The following is a 22,900-nucleotide window of genomic DNA, read 5'->3' as shown; positions in this document are numbered from 1 at the left end:
TTTAGATCGTGAGGTGGAATTCATCTTGAATCATACACAGTTGGTTGATGACACTGAATGTATGTGCAGTTATTTTTTATGTATTTTTGAAGCCTGGATGTAAGAGATGAGGGTGGGATGAGTGTTTGAGCATGCTCAGTTTCCAATTTTACCCTGGTACAGATGGGTGTAATAATCAACTTATCCTGACCTTGGAGGCATTGAATTGTATAAAGAGGGTGGCATGAAGCTACAGACCCATTTCCTCCAGGTTGTAACTTCATTTATTCATTAAACGGATGAGAAACAACAAATAATATAAGGTTGTTTATAAGTGATGCGCAAATAGCAATGATCAGGAAATGGAAACTTAAAAATTAATTAAGTAGTATTGACATGGCATCGAAATAAGATTGCATTTAATTAAGGACAATTCACTTGTTCCTTGTTTTCAATAATAGCATAGATAATGAAACATTCCAATATAAATAACTCTCATTAAAAGAATTTTCTGAATATACATCTAGAGTGATGTTTTTTTTAGGCTATACACGCCAGGCGTTTTGCATGAGGGTGGTTAACCCATTGAATACACTTAAACTGTGTATACTAATAAAGGGTTAGATTTAGTTGACACAGTTGAGATTATTTAAATGGTTAGGTTCAGTTCATAGCTGAGGTTAGGTTTGGTTCAGTTGATAGATCAGAGATTATTAAGAGGGTAAGGTTCAGTTGATAGTTGAGATTATTTAGGGGGTTAAGTTTAGTTGATACTTTGACAAATTATGAAAAGGGGTGATTCAGTTGATACTTGAGATTATTTAGAGGGAGGTCAGTTGATAGTTGAGATTATTTAGAGGGTTAGGTTCAGTTGATAGTTAAGATTATTTAGAGGGTTAGGTTCAGTTCATAGTTGAGATTATTTAGATGGTTAGGTTCAGTTCATAATTAAGATTATTGAGAGGGTTAGGTTCGGTTCATAGTTGAGATTATTTAGAGGGTTAGGTTCAGTTCATAGTTGAGATTATTTAGAGGGTTAGGTTCAGTTCATAGCTGAGGTTATTTAGAGAGTTTGGTTTAGTTGATAATTGACATTATTTAGAGGGTTAGGTTTAGTTGACAGTTCAAAAATTATTTAAAGGGGTGATTCAGTTGATACTTGAGATTATTTAGAGGCTTAGTTTCAGTTCATAGATAAGATTATTTAGAGAGTTAGGTTCAGTTCATAGCTGAGGTTATTTAGAGGGTTTGGTTTAGTTGATAGTTGAGATTATTTAGAGGGTTAGGTTCAGTTGACAGTTCAAAAATTATTAAAAGGGGTGATTCAGTTGATTCTTGAGATTATTTAGAGGCTGAGGTTCAGTTCATACATGATATTATTTAGAGGGTTAGGTTCAGTTGATAGTTGAGATTATTTAGAGAGTTAGGTTCAGTTTATAATATTGTATTTCGAGAGCTAAAAAATTAAGTTTACGACCTTTATATAATATTGTTATTAATCATTAATAGTTTGAGCTTAACTTTATTAGGAAATGTACAATAAAATTTAGGAATATAATTAGTTCTGACATTTCTAAAAAAAAAGGGCAAAGTAACATGAAATGAACTTTATCTTTGATTAAACTGAAATTACAATCTTTGATTTAAATAACTTTAAATACTTTAATTTTCAATGGATTTGAAACTGCTCAACATATTTTTGTTTTTCTAAATCACGAAGTGTAATTTTAAAATCCTTAACAAACTTGTATTATTTTCAACTTTTTGATCGTACCAGATGTATCCATACTCCAAAGTCTGTATGCGATTTTAACAACTTCCATCTGAAGGTTTTTATAATACAGGTTACCACTTGAAATGAAATATTGCATTGAACAAGAGTTTTAGATTGTCAAAAATTATTTATGAAATACTCTAGGAACATTCTATCTATTCCAGGTTATTTTGCCTTTTTTGGAATTTGGAATGCATGTTTTTTTTCGAATAGGTTAATTTTGGTATTAAGATAATTGTGGTCATCGTACATAATGTTATGCTCATATTTGTTGTTCCAAATCAAATCAAATCAAATCATTCACTTCCTTTGTGGAACAATAATAACTACCTATTTAAATGATATCTAAGAAAGTTATACTGTCTGCAATGTCTTCATGTTAATTTCATATCAATCTGTACTTAAAACTAGGTGATGTTTTGTAAATCACCAGTTTACATGATAGTACAGGCTATATGTGACATTTATCCTATGCAACCTTGAAAAAATTCTAATAAAATGTCTTTTGGTATTTTCTTGTAGCTTTAGGTGTGAATAAATACCAAAAAATGTTTGCAGCCTTGTAGTTGCTGCGTTAGTGACATATTGAGGGTCAAAGGTCAGTGACCTTTTTGTGGCATTTGATGGCTCATAACTCCTCAACTCCTGGGTTTAAAAAGACAAATGTGGTGTCTACATCTATGTTTTAGTGGTCAAACAACAAAATAAAGTTTTTGCAAATTTCGGGTTACTTGTGCCATTGGTCAGATAGTCGGGTCAAAGGTCATTTACCTTTATTCATTAATAACTACTGCTAGTCTAGGACCTTGGTAAGATGTGTATGCATTCAAATTAGGAGAGAATATCTCAACTGTTATAGGATAATTAGACCCCAAGGAACAACATGGGATATGTGCCAAATTCGTTATCTGGGGCGAACATGCCCAAAATCGGGGTCGAAGGTTAGAAATGTGTGGTTCTTATATCTCGACAACCACTTGTCATACAGATTTGCTTTTGGTGTCAAATTGTTCAGAATATACATATTTATATTCAGTCTAACACAACTTTTACCCCAAAAAATGACCGGAAATGCTTTTACTGACCTTTGACCAAAAAATGACCAAAAAAACACATTTTCGGGTTAAATTATTCTTTAAAATGTCAATGGACACACTGTATGGTATAAAATGAAAGCATATACAATATGCTACCCATTGCTACCCAACTTGTATTGAAAATTTTTAATTAGGAATATAACTTTATGGAAAATGTGCATAATTGACTTCAGTATTTAGAATTATTATTAATTTATCTTTATCAACTGGTACGACCTTTCCTGATGATTTGAAGTTGGGTCTAGTTACACTTATTTTAATGAAGCCTTCACTGGATCATACTTGCATACTTGAGAAATGCGTTGCTTTAGATCTCATACATTTTCTTGACGACAATATTCTGTTCTACCCTCTTCAATCAGCATATAGAAAGCACCACAGTACAGAGTCAGCCATTCTCAAGGTGCATAATGATATTATTTTAGCTCTGGATAAAGGTAATTGTCTTTTTTCTGTGTACCTCAACCTGTCGGCAGCTTCTGATACCATGGACTATTCCATTATTATTGCAAGACTCTTGTCTATTGGTATCCGTGGATCTGCTCTAAATTAGTTCAAGTCATATTTGTCTTCTAGGAAGCAGCAGGTCCAGATTGGTAATATCAAATCCACCTCTATCGACCTGAAATGCGGTGTTCCTCAAGGATCAATACTGAGTCCAGTATTGTTTTTAGTTTACATCTCGCCCATGAGTGATATCATTAAGAGACATTGTGTCCAATATCATGTGTACGCAGATGATACACAACTGTACATCAGCTTTAATTCAGCAGAGTTTAATGAGGCGAAGTCGGTTATCGAAGCTTGTGTTGTTGATGTTCAGGATTGGCTAACTAAAAACATGCTCTTTTTAACCCTGGTAAAACAGAAATCTTATTTCTTCATTCTAAACACTTATAAGAAATTGGCCATTGCTAGAAACATCAATCACATCATCGTTGGAGGTTAGATATATCGGAGTTGTATTTAACTCAGCAATGATTATGTCCAGACATATCAACAACATTAGTAAATCTGATACCTACCACCTTCGTAACATAAGATCAATTCGCAAATCCTTAACCCACTCCTCGCTTATTAAACTTGTCCATGCACTAATAACATCACGGTTAGACTACTGCAATGCCATTTTGTTTGGTCTACCAAATAAAGAACTTAATAAACTACAACTAAGTCTTTTCTTTTTTATACCAAATATTTCATTACAACGATAGAATTATTTCACCCAAAATAAACTTACATTAATTTATACTCATTTTTGTCTAAGTTTAATAAAATATATGCATATTTTCCAAAAATAACATCTCATAATTAAATACAAGTTAGGTAGCTATGGATAGCATATTGTATGTGCTTTCCTTTGATACCAAATATGTCTTTTCAAACATTTGAATTATTTAATATCATAAATAAACCAAAATAAATTATCAGGTAATGTATACCCATTTTTGTCAAAAAGCAATAAAATATGCACATTTTTCACCAAAGTAGCATCATAATTACAGATTTTTATTACTTACTTACTTACTTTATTTATTGGATAGCAATAGCTAGAATATTGTATGGGCTTTTATTTGATACCAAATAGTTCTTCCAAACACTTATTTAAAATTATTTAACATTATATAAATAAGCACAACAATTACGCTACTAAATATTCATTTTTTGTATAAAAGTAATCAAATTAGGCACATTTTCCATAAGATTAGATTCCTAATTAAAAAATGTTCAATACAAATTGGGTAGCAATGGGTAGCATATTGTATATGCTTTCATTTGATACCATACAGTGTGTCCATTGACATTTTAAATAATAATTTAAATCGAAAATGTGTTTTTTGGTCAAAGGTCAGTAAAAGCATTTCCGGTCATTTTTTTGGGTAAAAGTTGTGTTAGACCGAATATAAATATGTATATTCTGAACAATTTAACACCAAAAGCAAATCTGTATGACAAGTGGTTGTCGAGATATAAGAACCACACATTTCTAATCCTTGACCCTGATTTTGGGCATGTTCGCCCCAGATAACGAATTTGACACATACCCCATGTTGTTCCTTGGGGTCAAATTATCCTATAACAGTTGAGATATTCTCTCCTAAATTGAATGCATACAAATCTTACTCAGGTCCTACACTAGCAGTAGTTATTAATGAATAAAGGTCAATGACCTTTGACCCGACTATCTGACCAATGGCACAAGTAACCCGAAATTTGCAAAAACTTTATTTTGTTGTTTGACCAACCAAAACATAGATATAGAAACCACATTTGTCTTTTTAAACCCAGGAGTTGAGGAGTTATGAGCCATCAAATGCCACAAAAAGGTCACTGACCTTTGACCCTCAATATCTCACTAACACAGCAACTAGAAGGCTGCAAAATTTTTTGGTAATTATTGACACCTAAAGCTACAAGAAAATACCAAAAGACCTTTTATTAGAATTTTTTCAAGGTCAAACCATATATAGCCTGTACTATGAAGAATATTAATGTTCCTGGCCAAACTATTATGGGTATAAAATAACTATTATTGGAAAAATAGGTGACTAGCTTAAGAAGTGATGTACTTTCATTCAATGGCATTATGTTATTCTTAACTAATAATGGCAATAGACTAACTCAATCAGATACACATAAATTCAAATTACACATCCCTTATTATAATATTTTAAAAGAAATTCTAATTAAGCCCAAAACTGTCCACTATATTTCCATTACTATAAAAAAAGATAACTTTATACTAGCAAGATATGACCACCTTCATATAAAACGGCTAACATGTATTACCCCAAAAAACGGACTAACCCTCTAAATAATCTCAACTATGAACTGAACCTATAACCCTCTAAATAATCTCAAGTATCAACTGAATCACCCCTTTTAATAATGTTTGAACTGTCGGCTAAACCTAACCCTCTAAATAATCTCAACTATCAACTAAACCTAACCCTCTAAATAATCTCAACTATCAACTAAACCTAACCCTCTAAATAATCCCAACTATCAACTGAACCTAACCCTCTAAATAATCTCAACTGTCAACTGAACCTAACCCTCTAAATAATCTCAACTATCAACTGAACCTAACCCTCTAAATAATCTCAACTATCAACTGAACCTAACCCTCTAAATAATCTTAACTATCAACTGAACCTAACCCTCTAAATAATCTCAACTATCAACTGAACCTAACCCTCTAAAGAATCTTAACTATCAACTGAACTTAACCCTCTAAGTAATCTCAAATATCAACTGAACCTAACCCTCTAAATAATCTCAACTATGAACCCTTTAAGTATACACAGTTTAAGTGTATTCAATGTGCAGTGTATCTATGTATAACATGTATAATACCCTAAAAAACGTCACTCAAATTAAACATCACTCAAGATGTAATCCACATCACTAAAAAGCTAACCCTCTAAATAACCTAAACTATCAAATAAACTAACCCTCTAAATAATCTCAACTATCAACTGAACTTAATCCTCTAAATAAACCGAACCCTCTAAATAAAACTAACACTCTAAATAATCTCATATGCATCCATACGCCTGGCGTGTATAGCCTTAAAAAAACATCACTCCAGATGTAAACCGCCAAGATATAACCACCTTCATGTAGATCGCCTAACGTGTATACCCTAATAAAAACATCACTCCAGATGTATACCGCCAAGTCCTATCCACCCTAATGTAAAACGCATGACGTGTATAGCCTTAACAAAAAAATCACTCCAGATGTAAACGGCCAAGATATAACCACCTTCATGTAGATGGCCTAACATGTATACCCTAAAAACAACTGTCAACTAAACCTAACCCTCTAAATAATCTTAACTATCAACTGAATCTCCCTCTTAATAATCTCAACTATGAACTGAACCTAACCCTCTAAATAATCTCAACTATTAACTGAACCTAACCCTCTAAATAATCTCAACTATTAACTGAACCTAACCATTTAAATAACCTCCACTGTGTCAACTTTAAGTATACACAGTTTAAGTGTATTCAATCAATGTGTATTTGGTGTATCTAATTTTATAGTTAGTAATAGTAGTATTGTGTAATTGTTATATTATTTGGCTTTATAACTGTGACTACATTCAGACATGGTATGGTATAGTTGAAATATAGCTACTATAGCAGTTATAGCTAAGGTTTCAGGCAAGTGACCAATGTGTCACAGTAGGATAGTAGTATAACAGCTATTCCAGCTATTGTTATAGCTGGTGAAAAGCAATTGCACAGCTACATATTTGTTTGCTATTTATGGCTATGACGAATAGCAATTGCACAACTTTTTTTTTGCTATTTATGGCTATATCAAGTATATAGCAATTATACAGCTATTTAAGGCTATATCAAGTGTAGTAATTACACAGCTATTTGTTTGCTATTTATGGCTATTAGCAAGTATAGCAATTGCATAGCTATGTGTTTGCTATTTATGGCTATATCAAGTATATTACACAGCTATTTATTTACTATTTATGGCTATATAAAGTATAGCAATTACACAGCTCTTTGTTTACTATTTATGGCTATAACAAGTACAGCAATTACACAGCTATTTATTTGCTATTTATGGCTATATCAAGTACAGCAATTACACAGCTATTTATTTACTATTTATTGGCTTTATCAAGTACAGCAATTTCACAGCTATTTATTTCCTATTTATGGCTATATCAAGTATAGCAATTACTGTACACAGCTATTTATTTGCTATTTTTGCTATATGAAGTACAGTAGAACCTCCATTTTACCATGGACCGAAAGGTGTACGTAAAACAAGGGATTCGTAAAATCAAGGTTGACCTTAAATTGACCCCCAAATACGTAGATCGTAGCTAAAAAAAAGGCTGCCGTGTTTGCCTACAGCATGCAGGTGGTCACTAGATTAGCTAGGCCCTTCCTAGGCCTAGGCTAGACCAATCTAGGCCAGGCTAGCAGGCCTAGCAAGATGTGAGGCCTAGAAAAGTACAGTATATACAGGCTGTGCGATTTAGTCTAAATAAAGTGTTATAAATAAAATATCAATGTTGTATTTTCTATCAATAAAAACAGTCGCTGTATGTTGTAGGGGAATGCACATGAGTTCCTCACACAGCCATGGGTTTGTGCTTTGTTGTTGTTAAATTGCGCCCTCAATGTAAGAAAATGATGACGTCATCGGTCATTTTAAGCGTACGTAAAATCAAGGGAACGGGTACGTAAAACAAAGGTTCTACTGTATAGCAATTACACAGCTATTTATTTGCTATTTATGCTTTATCAAGTACAGTATAGCAATTTGCACAGCTACAGTATTTTCTTGCTATCTATGGTTATGCTATTTGATGGAGTAAAGCGCAGGATTGGTTATTTTGGAGTTTTCAGAGCTTATACTTGTGTTGTAGCATACAGGTTTTTTTTGCTATTTGTTGCTTTAACCATGCTATTTATGCTAATATTGCTATTTCTGCTTATAGCTGGAAAAGCAGTTGTGGTTGCTACTGATATGTTATTGTGCTATTGAATTCTAAGGGATAAGTGTTTCACTGCTATAGCAGCTATTTCTGCTATAGCTGGAAAAGCAGTTGTGGTTGCTACTGATATGCTATTGTGCTATTGAAGTCTGAGAGTTAAGTGTTACTGCTATAGCAGCTATTTTTGCTATAGCTCGAAAAGCAGTTGTGGTTGCTACTGATATGCTATTATGCTATTGAAGTCCAAGGGTTAAGTGTTACTGCTATAGCAGCTATTTTTGCTATAGCTGAAAAAGCAGTTATGGTTGCTATTGATTTGCTATTATGCTATTGAAGTGTAAGGGTTAAGTGTTTCACCGCTATAGCAGCTATTTCTGCTATAGCAGGAAAAGCAGTTGTGGTTGCTACTGATATGCTATTGTGCTATTGAAGTCTAAGGGTTAAGTGCAACTGCTATAGCAGCTATTTTTGCTATAGCTGGAAAAGCAGTTGTGGTTGCTACTGATATGCTATTGTGCTATTGAAGTCTGAGAGTTAAGTGTGACTGCTATAGCAGCTATTTTTGCTATAGCTCGTAAAGCAATTGTGGCTGCTACTGATAAGCTATTATGCTATTGAAGTGTAAGGGCTAAGTGTTTCACTGCTATAGCAGCTACTTCTGCTATAGCTGGAAAAGCAGTTGTGGTTGCTACTGATAAGCTAGTTTGCTATTGAATTTGAAGGGTTAAGTGTTTCACTGCTATAGCAGCTATTTCTGCTATAGCTCGAAAAGCAGTTGTGGTTGCTACTGATATGCTGTTATGCTATTGAACTCTAAGGGTTAAGTGTAACTGTTATAGCAGCTATTTTTGCTATAGCTGGAAAAGCAGTTATGGTTGCTACTGATATGCTATTATGCTATTGAAGTCCAAGGGTTAAGTGTTACTGCTATAGCAGCTATTTTTGCTATAGCTGGAAAAGCAGTTATGGTTGCTATTGATTTGCTATTATGCTATTGAAGTCTAAGGGTTAAGTGTTACTGCTATAGCAGCTATTTTTGCTATAGCTGGAAAAGCAGTTGTGGTTGCTACTGATACGCTATTATGCTATTGAAGTGTAAGGGTTAAGTGTTTCACCGCTATAGCAGCTATTTCTGCTATAGCAGGAAAAGCAGTTGTGGTTGCTACTGATATGCTATTGTGCTATTGAAGTCTGAGAGTTAAGTGTTACTGCTATAGCAGCTATTTTTGCTATAGCTGGAAAAGCAGTTATGGTTGCTATTGATTTGCTATTATGCTATTGAAGTCTAAGGGTTAAGTGTTACTGCTATAGCAGCTATTTTTGCTATAGCTGAAAAAGCAGTTGTGGTTGCTACTGATATGCTATTATGCTATTGAAGTGTAAGGGTTAAGTGTTTCACTGCTATAGCAGCTATTTCTGCTATAGCTCAAAAAGCAGATGTGGTTGCTACTGATATGCTATTATGCTATTGAAGTCTAAGGGTTAAGTGTTTCACTGCTATAGCAGCTATTTCTGCTATAGCTCGAATAGCAGATGTGGTTGCTACTGATATGCTATTGTGCTATTGATGTCTAAGGGTTAAGTCTGACTGCTATAGCAACTATTTTTGCTATAGCTGGGAAAGCAGTTGTGGTTGCTACTGATATGCTATTATGCTATTGAAGTGTAAGGGTTAAGTGTTTCACCGCTATAGCAGCTATTTCTGCTATAGCTGGAAAAGCAGTTGGGGTTGCTACTGATATGCTATTGTGCTATTGAAGTATAAGAATTAATTCTTACTGCTATAGCAGCTATTTTTGCTATAGCTCAAAAAGCAGTTGTGGTTGCTACTGATATGCTATTATGCTGTTGAAGTCTAAGGGCTAAGTGTTTCACCGCTATAGCAGCTCGAAAAGCAGATGTGGTTGCTACTGATATGCTATTGTGCTATTGAAGTCTAAGGGTTAAGTCTTACTGCTATAGCAGCTATTTTTGCTATAGCTGGAAAAGCAGTTGTGGTTGCTGTTGATATGTATGTTAGTACTAATTATTGATGAGTTGCTAAGTTGATAATTAAAAAATAGGCTTAATTTATAATATTAAAATAACAAATAAAACCTCGTAATTTTCAATAATCATGGCATTTTTGAATGAAATATACATTATGACTAATTTTGCGCACCATATATTTGTAAGACCGGACCATATTTGGCTGCCAAAAACAGTCCTACTGCCCGGACCGATTTTATCCAGGCTGGACCAGTTTTGGCCCTGGTACAGATGGGTGCAATAATCACCTTTTCCTAACCTTGGAGACATTGATTTGTATAAGGATGGTGGCATGAAGCTATATAGACCCATTGTCTATGTTGTAACTTCATTTATTCATTAAACATATGAAAGCATTTAACACATTTAACACAAACAATACTGAACAATTTTACATCTCAAAATTGCAGTGCATATTATGAGAAGAAACAAATAAGCATAAGGTTGCTTATAAATGATGAAGAAATATTAAAATTTTTAGGCATGATGACGTCATAAAAATTAAAATATTTTTATCTCATGCTAAAGAAAGTTGATTGACCTACACAATATATAAATGTAGGAGAAAAAGGAATACAGATAAGCGTGATGGGCTCCATTGAATGTGATGACCAATAACGAAAGAGACAAAAATTCTATATTTTACATTCGTGTGGCCATACGATGACGTCACAATGTTTTTTTAGCCTTATCGATGCATGATCCGATATCTACAACTCATCAACTTCTAGATTTTGTAATAAAAATAAACGGTTCACGGTTTACTTTAGAAACTATGACTGTTTTAAAAAAGACATAATTTTGACGATTTTTTAAGCTTTTTCATAAAAAACGCGCACGAATTGTCTAATTCAACGTGTTCGTATGGCGTCATTTAAACTAGAAAAGGTCTAAATTGTTTTCAAAATTACTAGGAAAGGCTTGAAAAATATAATTCAAGAGAAAAAAATATGTTTTTAATGCTACGTGCGCACCGCGCGCGTAAAAAATTGCGCGCCCGTGGGAATTTTTGACATGCTCAAAATGACAAGAAACGCATAAAAAGTTGATTAGAAATTAATTTTGCGCATTTTGAAATTTTAAATGCGCGTGCGCGCTTAACTTCTTGTGAAACATGCCATTTTTAATCCGTAGAAAGTTTGCCCCTGATATGACTTAAATTTTGTCAAAGTGTCAATACTAAATGACTTTTGGTTTTTAATCGATGATCAATCATTGAAATTCTTAAAATTGCGCGTAAGTCACGTTGCGCAACTATGACATCATTCAAAAATAGGAGGTGCACAACTTCACGTAAATGCCCATATGTTGTCAAAGTTATGAAATGTTATGTTTACACATTTTAGAGAAACGCGACTCACAAAAAGGAAGGAAGGAAAGAAGAACTAGACATGAAACTCGTCACTTTGACGAGTTAGTTATCCGCACGACAAACGCCACGTGCACGTCATACGTTGGAATATTGCACACAGAAAAAGATTATGTTATTATGACCTGAACTGAAGAATATCATATCTTGTTAGTGCTGAATTCTGTCTATTTTGTGTCATATAGTATATACAGTATAATCTGTATACATATTACATACAGTGTAGAATAGGTGAAATTACGGGACCCACCGTTTATTCCAATTTTTAACATGGCGACGGTATTAAAATTAAACACTAAGATAGCAATTTCGGAAGGACATTATCTCACCAACAACATATTAACGTGTAGAAGAAATTTGAATACGTAGAATGGATGCATGCTCGTTTAAATGTGATGAACTATGATGCAAAATATGAAAATACGACTTTTTTTATTCAACTGGCCATATGATGACTTCACAACATCCGATTGGCAAAATGTTCACATTAATTCGTATCTACAGTCCAATAGCTTCCAGAAAACGTTTTAATCATAATTATCACTTTTTATTCTTACGAGCTATAACAGATTAAAATTTACTGTAAAGATGAAATTAATAACCCTGTTAATTATAATTTTTAGGCATGATGACGTCATAAAAATTAAAATATTTTTAACTCATGCGTAAGATAGTTGATTGACCTAGACAATATTAAAATCTCGGAGAAAAAAGAATACAGATAGGCGTGATGCGCTCCATTGAATATGATGAGCAATAACGAAAGAGACAAAAATCCTATATTTTTCATTCGTGTGGCCATACGATGACGTCACAATGTCCAGTTAGCCATATTGATTCATGATCCGATATCTACAACTCATCAACTTCCAGAATATGTAATTTAAAAAAAGTTCACCTCGTTGTTTAGAATCTATGACTGTTTAAAAAAAGGCATAATTTTGACGAATTTTGACAAATTTTTTAACTTTTTAATCAAAACTGCACGTAAATTATCGAATTCAACGTGCCCGTATGACGTAATTTTAAGTCGAAATTGTTTAAAAGTTGGTAAAATTACTAGAAAAGGCTGAAAAAACATAAATCACGCAAAAAAAGTTTTCAACGCTATGTTCGCACCATGCGCGTAAAAAAATGCGCGCGCGTGGGAATTTTTTACATGCTTAAAATTACATGAAATGCGTAGAAAGTTGATTAGAAATTGATTTTTTTGCATTCTGAAATTTTAAACGCGTGTGCGCGCGTAACTTCGTGTGAAACATGCCATTTTTTCCCCATAGTCAGTTAGCGCAAGATATAACTTAAACTTTTGTCAAGTTTCATATTAAATTGTTATATGGTTTTCAATCTATGTTAAATACGCGAAATTCGTAAAAACGCGCGTAAGTCATGTTGCGTCATTCAAAATAGGAGGTGCACAATTTCACGTAAATGCCCACATGTTGACACAGTTATGAAATGTTATGTTTACATGTTTTTGAGTTACGCGAGACACAAAAATGACAGAAAGAAAGAAGAATACAGAAAAAAAAAAAAGATGATGAAACAGGACAGTTACAAGGAGTTATCCGCTCAATGCGGATAACTAATAATACAGAAAAACTAGATTTGAACTCGTCACTTTGACGAGTTCTAGTTATCCGCGCAAACGCAACATGCACATACGTTTATATTATATGAACGCCGACAATTATTATGCCATCATATGACATGAAATAAATATGTTTACAGTGCTGAATTGTACCTATGTTGTACCATACAGTATATTACAGTATTTACAGAATAAACTGTATATGTTATATACAGTGTAGCATAGACGAGATTACGAGACCCATCTTTTAAATCCAATTATTAACATGATGACGTCATCAAATTGACATATAAAATAACAATTTTAGAAGATAATTATCTAATTAATTACATTAATACAAATTTGAAAAATTTTGGGCACGTAAAAGTGAGATGCGCTCTCGTTTAAACGCAATGAACTTTTACGCAAGAGATGTAAATGTGACTTTTTGAATTCAACTGGCCATATGATGACGTCACAACATCTGATTGGCAAAATATTTATATGAATTCGTATCTACAATCCAATAGCTTCCAGAAAACATTTTAATCATGATTATCACTTTTTATTCTGACGAGCTATAACAGATTGAAATTTACTGAAAAGATGAAAATAGGTGACCCACGTTATTTACATTTTTAGGCACGATGACGTCATAAAAATTAAAATATTTTTAATTCATGCGAAAGATAGTTGATTGACGTAGACAGTATTAAAATATCTGAGGAAATGGAATACGTATAAGCGAGATGCGCTCTATTTAATGTGATGAGCAATAACGAAAGAGTAAAAAATTCTATATTTTACATTCGTGTGGCCATACGATGACGTCATAACATCCGAGTGGTAAAGATTCTGCATGAATTTATATCTACAACATATCTGCTTACATATTAAATTAAAAAAATTGGGGGTCGTGGATGATCCTGAGGAGCTATAATAGATTAAAAATAGGAAAATTTTGACAATATTTTGTCACTTTTGCAACTAAAACGCGCGCAAATGGTATAAATCAACGTGTTCGTATGACGTCATTTTAATTTGAAATGATGTCAATCTTTTTTTAAATGACTAGGAAAGGCTAGAAAATCACAATTCAAGAAAAAACACATGATTTTCATGCTCCGTGCGCACCTTACGCGTAAATTTTTTCGCGCGCGTGGGAATTTTTGACATGCTCAAAATGTCATGATCAGCGTAGAAAGTTGATTAGAAAATAATTTTGCGCATTTTGAAATTTTAAATGCGCGTGCGCGCGTAACTTCTTGTAAAACATGCCATTTTTAATCCATAGAAAGTTTGCCCTTGATATGACTTAAATTTTCACCAAGTGTCAATACAAAATGACTTTTGGTTTATAATCTATGACCAATCATTGAAATTCATTAAATCGCGCGTAACTTGCGCTATGCGACTCTTACGTCATATAACAAAGTTTCCTGCACATCTACAGCTACAGGTCAATCTTATGACAAAGTTATACAATCTTATGTTGACAAGGATGACAGATATGCGTGCAACAAAATTCCGGGAAAGAAAGAAGAACAAAGAAGATGAAAAAAAAAAAGATATTTACAATAACAAGGGTTATCCGCAAAACCTTACGGTTGCGGATAACCAAAAAAAAAAAAGATATTTACAATCACAAGGGTTATCCGCAACTTTATAAGTTGCCGATAACCAAAAATATTGATCCCATACAATAACAAGAAGTTATCCGCTCTACCAAGCGGATAACTAATTATTAAGGACAAATACACTTGTTCCTTGCTCTCAATAATAGAGAAAAAATCCAGTAATTCTCATTACAAAAATATCTGAATATACATGTGGAGTAATTTTTTTTTTAGGATACATGCCAGGGGTTTTAAATGAGGGTGGTTAGGACAATACACATTGAATACACTGTGTATACTAATAAAGGGTTAGGTGTAGTTGACACAGTGGAGGTTATTTAAATGGTTAGGTTCAGTTGGTTAAAGGGTTTGGTTTATTAAGAGGGTGGGGTTCAGATGATAGTTGAGATTATTTAGAGGGTTGGGTTCATTTGATGCTTGAGATTATTTCGACGGTTAGGTTTAGTTGACAGTTCAAAATTTCTTGAAAGGGGGATTCAGTTGATACTTCAGATTCTTTAAGTTTCTGTCCAAAAAAATTTGATGCAACATGTTAATTGCAATTGTGGGTTGCATATATCCCAAAACACCGATTTACAATATAAAAAATTAATTTCATTGCAATGTGTATAAGTATGTGGTTGGAAGATGTTTCTATAATGTTGATGGTAGTTGTTTTTATAACTCAAACAGCTTTAAGTACTGTATTACAGTATTGCCAATAACCTAGCATCCGTCTGTTGCAAGCTGTATATAGGAGTTATCAGTTTGTTTGATTGTTCAGTTAATAAGTATGGCTGTAATTGATATAATGTAATGACAAAGTAGTACATTGTGATTTAGGTTTTCTGAACCAAATTAAACACATCGTCATTGCTAACAAATACGAGACATTCGCAATAATTGAATTGCGTTCAGAGCTTGATAATTCAATCAGTGAGAATGAACCATCACGATAAGTTGTAGTTTGTTTTTGTTTGTACTTAATTGTATTTATTTATTTTTTTTTTTTTATTTATTTATTTTTTTTTTTTTACTGTATCAGTTGATTTTTAAATGCCTTGTCATTCTTTTATTTCTTATGTTTAACTTTATAATGTCATTTGTTAATTTTGCAAATGTTAATTTCTGTTCATTGTAGGGTTTTTTTTTGTATCATCATTGTAAACGACACGTAACTGCTGTATGGAGACTAAATGAATAAATTTATATTTACTAAACTTTCAAAACACAATTAAATCCAAGATTTAACCACCCTCATGTGAAACGCCTCATGTGAAACGCCTGACGTGTATACCCTTAACAAAACATCACTCCAGATGTAAACTGCCAAGATATAACCACCCTCATGTAAATTGCCTGACGTGTATACCCTTAAAAAAACATCACTCCATATGTAAACTGCCAAGATATAACCACCATCATGTGAAACGCCTGACGTGTATACCTTTAAAAAAACATCACTCCAGATGTAAACCGCCAAGATATCACCACCCTCATGTAAAATGCCTGACGTATATACCCTTAAAAAAAACATTAATCCTGACATAAACCGCCAAGATCTAACCACCCTTATGTAAAACGCCTGACGTGTATAACCTTAAAAAAAACATCACTCCAGATGTAAACCGCCAAGATCTAACCACCCTCATGCAAAACGCCTGATGTGTATACCCTTAAAAAAAACTATTAATCCTGACATAAACCGCTAAGATCTAACCACCCTCATGTGAAACGCCTGACGTGTATACCCATAAAAAAACATCACTCCAGATGTAAACCGCCAAGATCTTAACACCCTCTTGTAAAACGCCTGACGTGTATAATCTAAAAAAAAAAAATCACTCCAGTGTAAACCGCCAAGATGTAAAACGCTCCTGACATAAACCGCCAAGATCTAACCACCCTCATGTGAAACGCCTGACGTGTATACCCATAAAAATAACATCCCTCCAGATGTAAACCGCCAAGATCTAACCACCCTCATGTAAAACGCCTGACGTGTATAACCTTAAAAAAAACATCACTCCAGATGTAAACCGCCAAGATCTAACCACCCTCATGCAAAACGCCTGATGTGTATACCCTTAAAAAAAACTATTAATCCTGACATAAACCGCTAAGATCTAACCACCCTCATGTGAAACGCCTGACGTGTATACCCATAAAAAAACATCACTCCATATGTAAACTGCCAAGATATAACCACCATCATGTGAAACGCCTGACGTGTATACCCTTAAAAAAACATCACTCCAGATGTAAACCGCCAAGATATCACCACCCTCATGTAAAATGCCTGACGTGTATACCCTTAAAAAAAACCCATTAATCCTGACATAAACCGCCAAGATCTAACCACCCTCATGTAAAACGCCTGACGTGTATACCTTAAAAAAAACATAACTCTAGATGTAAACCGCCAAGATCTAACCACCCTCATGCAAAACGCCTGATGTGTATACCCTTAAAAAAAACTATTAATCCTGACATAAACCGCTAAGATCTAACCACCCTCATGTGAAACGCCTGACGTGTATACCCATAAAAAAACATCACTCCAGATGTAAACCGCCAAGATCTGAACACCCTCTTGTAAAACGCCTGACGTGTATAATCTAAAAAAAATAACATCACTCCAGTGTAAACCGCCAAGATGTAAAACGCTCCTGACATAAACCGCCAAGATCTAACCACCCTCATGTGAAACGCCTGACGTGTATACCCATAAAAAAAACATCACTCCAGATGTAAACCGCCAAGATCTAACCACCCTCATGTAAAACGCCTGACGTGTATAACCTAAAAAAAAACATCACTCTAGATGCTAACCGCCAAGATCTAACCACCCTCATGTGAAACGCATGACGTGTATACCCATAAAAAAAACATCACTCCAGATGTAAACCGTCAAGATCTGACCACGCTCATGTAAAACGCCTGACGTGTATAACCTATAAAAAAACATCACTCCAGATGTAAACCGCCAAGATCTAACCACCCTCATGTAAAACGCCTGACGTGTATAACCTAAAAAAAAACATCACTCCAGATGTAAACCGCCAAGATCTAACCACCCTCATGTAAAACGCCCGACGTGTATAACCTAAAAACATCACTCCAGATGTAAACCGACAAGATGTAAAACGCCTGACGTGTATAACCTTAAAAAAAAACATCACTCCAGATGTAAACCGCCAAGATTGAATCACCCTCATGTGAAACGCCTGACATGTATACCCATAAAAAAAACCATCACTCAAGATGTAAACCGCCAAGATCTGACCACGCTCATGTAAAACGCCTGACGTGTATAACCTAAAAAAAAAACATCACTCCAGATGTAAACTTCCAAGATGTAAAATGCCTGACGTGTATAACCTTAAAAAAAACATCACTCCAGATGTAAACCGCCAAGATTGAACCACCCTCATGTGAAACGCCTGACGTGTATACCCATTAAAAAAAACATCACTCAAGATGTAAACCGCCAAGATCTGACCACGCTCATGTAAAACGCCTGACGTGTATAACCTAAAAAAAAAACATCACTCCAGATGTAAACTGCCAAGATGTAAAACGCCTGACGTGTATAACCTTAAAAAAAAACATCACTCCAGTGTAAACCGCCAAGATCTAACCACCCTCATGTAAAACGCCTGACATGTATAACCTTAAAAAAACCCCATTAATCCTGACATAAACCGCCAAGATCTAACCACCCTCATGTAAAACGCCTGACGTGTATAACCTTAAAAAAAACATCACTCCAGATGTAAACCGCCAAGATCTAACCACCCTCATGTGAAACGCCTGACGTGTATAACCTTAAAAAAAAACATCACTCCAGATGTAAACCTTTAAGATCTAACCACCTTCATGTGAAACGCCTGACGTGTATACCCATAAAAAAAAACATCACTCCAGTGTAAACCACCAAGATTGAACCACCCTCATGTGAAACGCCTGACGTGTATACCCATAAAAAAAAACATCACTCAAGATGTAAACTACCAAGATCTAACCACCCTCATGTGAAACGCCTGACGTGTATACCCATAAAAAAAAAACATCACTCCAGTGTAAACCACCAAGATTGAACCACCCTCATGTGAAACGCCTGACGTGTATACCCATAAAAAAAACATCACTCAAGATGTAAACCGCCAAGATCTGACCAAGAAAACCATTAATCGTGACATAAACCGCCAAGATCTAACCACCATCATGTGAAATGCCTGACGTGTATACCCATAAAAAAAACATCACTCCAGATGTAAACCGCCAAGATCTAACCACCATCATGTGAAATGCCTGACGTGTATACCCATAAAAAAACATCACTCCAGATGTAAACCGCCAAGATCTGACCACCCTAACTGGTTATTTTCAACAAGCTCGTGTAACACAAAGAAAATCCCAAAAATTATGAAACATAGGGGAAACTATAGATCGATGATTATTGAAATGTATGATCAATAGAAATTTCTTGCCCGCACCTGGCCTTTAAGTATACACAGTTTAAGTGTAGCATTGTGTAATTTTTTTATTGTTTGGCTTTAACTATGACTACATTCTGACATGGTATGATGTAGTTAAAATATAGCAACTATAGCAGCTATAGCTGAGGTTTCAGGCAAGTGACCAATGTGTCACAGTAGGATAGTGATATAACAGCTATCCCAAGGCTATTTGCAGCCTGTTTTGTAGAGTGGTTTTGTATAGGTGGTGTGAAGCAATTGCACAGGTATTTGTTTGCTGTTTATAATACAAAAGCTATCCCAAGGCTATTTTCAGCCTGGCTATATCAATTATAGCAACTGCAAGCTATTTCAACTTGCTATTATTTGCTATTATTGCTGTATCAGGTATAGCAATTATACAGCTATTTGTTTGCTATTATTTGCTATTATTGCTGTATCAGGTATAGCAATTACACAGCTATTTGTTTGCTATTATTTGCTATTATATTGCTGTATGAGGTATAGCAATTATACAGCTATTTGTTTGCTATTATTTGCTATTATTGCTGTATAAGGTATAGCAATTACACAGCTATCAGGTATAGCAATTATACAGCTATTATTGCTGTATGAGGTATAGCAATTACACAGCTATTTGTTTGCTATTATTTGCTATTGTTGCTGTATCAGGTATAGCAATTATACAGCTATTTGTTTGCTATTATTTGCTATTATTGCTAAGTGACCAATGTGTCACAGTAGGATAGTGATAGAACAGCTATCCCTAGGCTATTTTCAGCCTGTTTTGTATAGCATATACACAGCTATTTGTTTGCTATTACTTGCTATTATTGCTGTATCAGGTATAGCAATTATACAGCTATTTGTTTGCTATTATTGCTGTATCAGGTATAGCAATTCCACAGCTATTTGTTTGCTATTACTTGCTATTATTGCTGTATCGGGTATAGCAATTATACAGCTATTTGTTTGCTATTATTTGCTATTATTGCTGTATCAGGTATAGCAATTACACAGCTATTTGTTTGCTATTATTTGCTATTATTGCTGTATCAGGTATAGCAATTATACAGCTATTTGTTTGCTATTATTTGCTATTATTGCTGTATCAAGTATAGCAATTATACAGCTATTTATTTGCTATTCTATTGCTATGTTTGCTGTATCAAGTATAGCATTTACACAGCTATTTGTTTGCTATTTATTGCTATGACCAATCCTGCGCCTTAGTGATTTGATGGCTATATAGTTTGCTATTAATTGCTATGACCAATCCTGCGCCCCAAAATCACGTTGAAACAGCGATGAAACCGCCACTAACAGATTGAATTTAAACATAATAAACTATAATAATAAATTCAAATAAGCAACAATAACATAAACAAAGGTTGAAACATTATAGAGATTTTCATATGTTGTAGAAGCTGAGATATGAGGAAAAACACAAATCAGTTGAGAAACACTTTCTAATTTCGGAAATACTATCAAAATTCATGAAAATTTCCTTTTTTCTGACACGTCAACTGGAGCTGGAGTGTGTTTCTTTATCTGCTTTTAGCCACATAGTTACCAACCATCTTGCATCGTGCAGGACGGTCCCGCATTTGATTTTTAATGAAACACGAATTTTGAAAAAAACACATGCATGACCACATATTTGTCACACATGCAGCAGAAGTAATATGCGTGATCATTTTTTATCACAATTTGAGAGGAAAATGCATTCAAATTAAGTGGTATGTTTTAAAAGTATAGAACAATGCGAGTATTCATATTATAACCCTACACATATCAACAAAAATTGATTCAAACTACAATTATTTTTACAAATTTCCACATTTGAGGGTAACATATTTGCACAAATGTGCTTGTTTGCACATTTGAAGGCAACATGTTTGCACAAATGTGGTTATTTGCACAAATGTGACTTTTTGCACTTTTCACAGCTCAAGAGGCTCCCTGGCCTCCAGCCCTATAGTTGCATTCTCAATCATAGTGCGACAGTCAAAATCCATCGCTGGATCCCCTCATATTTCAACGAGAAGCAAAAACATCAATTTTAAATTCCCAAGCATTGTCATCTTGCTATTGAAAATCTGTTTGTTTAGTAATCATTCACAATTCATTGAATTCATTCACTGAATGCTGCCAATCAATATGTGATGAGTTACACCATCTCCAGATTAACTCTAATTTTCGACCTCCCTTGTGATTAATGTTAAGTGCAGTAGTGGTATCTATATAACTCTTTTTTATTTATCCCTCTGTTTAAAAAAGACCAAGAATCCCAAGTAATTCCAGATTTTTCTTATTATACAAGGATTTTTCTACCTTAAATCATATTTCTTTCCTCACTTTCTCATCTCCTAAATGTACTTCCCCAGATTAACTTTACATGAAATGCTTTATGTAGTATATAGTATCCAAATAATGAATGTTTATGAGTGGAATGGTACAAATAATAGCATGAGGTGAATGACATTATTTGTACCATTCCACGAATACAAAACATTTATTACTGTATATGTAGGGTGTCACGAAACCTAAGATCACGAAAGCTAAGACCCCCTAAGATCACGAAACCTAAGACCCAATACTTCTCTTTCGCACCTGCCTTGTATTTTAACTCTAAATTTGTTAACCAACTTTATCCTGAATACCACACCTTAGAATTAAGAAGAATCAATAAAATAACAATAAATTCTTAAAATAAATTGATGATTTTACAGACTTTTTTCTCATGCGAATGTCGCACACTCTATGTTCAATATTTTGTTTCTATGGAACGCCAAAATAGCAACATTAATAGAGGGCTAAAAGCTAAGTGGAATCCATCTATTTAACTCATTTTTTGGTGAAAATCATGTTCAATTCAATATATTTTGTCACTATCAATACAAATAAAATGTTACTGTTGATACTTTACTTTTCGTTAACTTTAAGAATAAAATCGACAAATTCATCATATCCCCTTAGGTTGCCCTTATGACTAGGCCTAAGGTAAAGTAGTGATGCTGATTTTAAGATCGATTAATATTCTTTGAAAATTTATAAGTATCAGCAGTAACATTACAGCATTTTTATTGACAAATTGACAAAATATATTGAACAAATTAAACGTGCATTTCATCAATAAATGCATTAAATGTACCGTAGACGCATTCCATCAAGTTTTTAGCCCTCTATTATTGTTGCTCTTTTGGCGCTCCATAGAAACGAAAATAATGAAAGTTGAGTATGCGAAAGTGTGCAAGAAACACGTCTGTAAAATCACCAATTTTTATTTATAAATAATACCAAGTATTTATTTGTTACTTTTTCTGTGAATCTCTTAGTTAGTTTAATTTATTTGGAGTCAAAAGACAATGCAGGTGCGAAAGGGAAACACCCCCTGAAACCAACACAATGGAGTAAATATATATCAACAAGCAAACCGTCCAGTTTGTTTGTTATGAAACAAAGCTATCCATGATTTACTCAACGGATGAAAATATTGTGAGTTTATTT

At 34.0% G+C, this 22,900-nt stretch overlaps 1 protein-coding gene across 3 annotated transcripts in view; it reads left to right on the top strand.

Annotated features, from left to right (window-relative positions):
* The window catches only part of LOC144849195 (exonuclease 3'-5' domain-containing protein 2-like), a 72,829-nt gene that overhangs the window by 38,327 nt on the left and 11,602 nt on the right, over window positions 1–22,900 (top strand). The window lies entirely within an intron of this gene.

Source organism: Antedon bifida, chromosome 7 (assembly GCF_963402885.1).
Source record: "Antedon bifida chromosome 7, ecAntBifi1.1, whole genome shotgun sequence".
Taxonomy (NCBI): domain Eukaryota; kingdom Metazoa; phylum Echinodermata; class Crinoidea; order Comatulida; family Antedonidae; genus Antedon; species Antedon bifida.
This window is presented reverse-complemented; position numbering and strand designations above follow the sequence as displayed.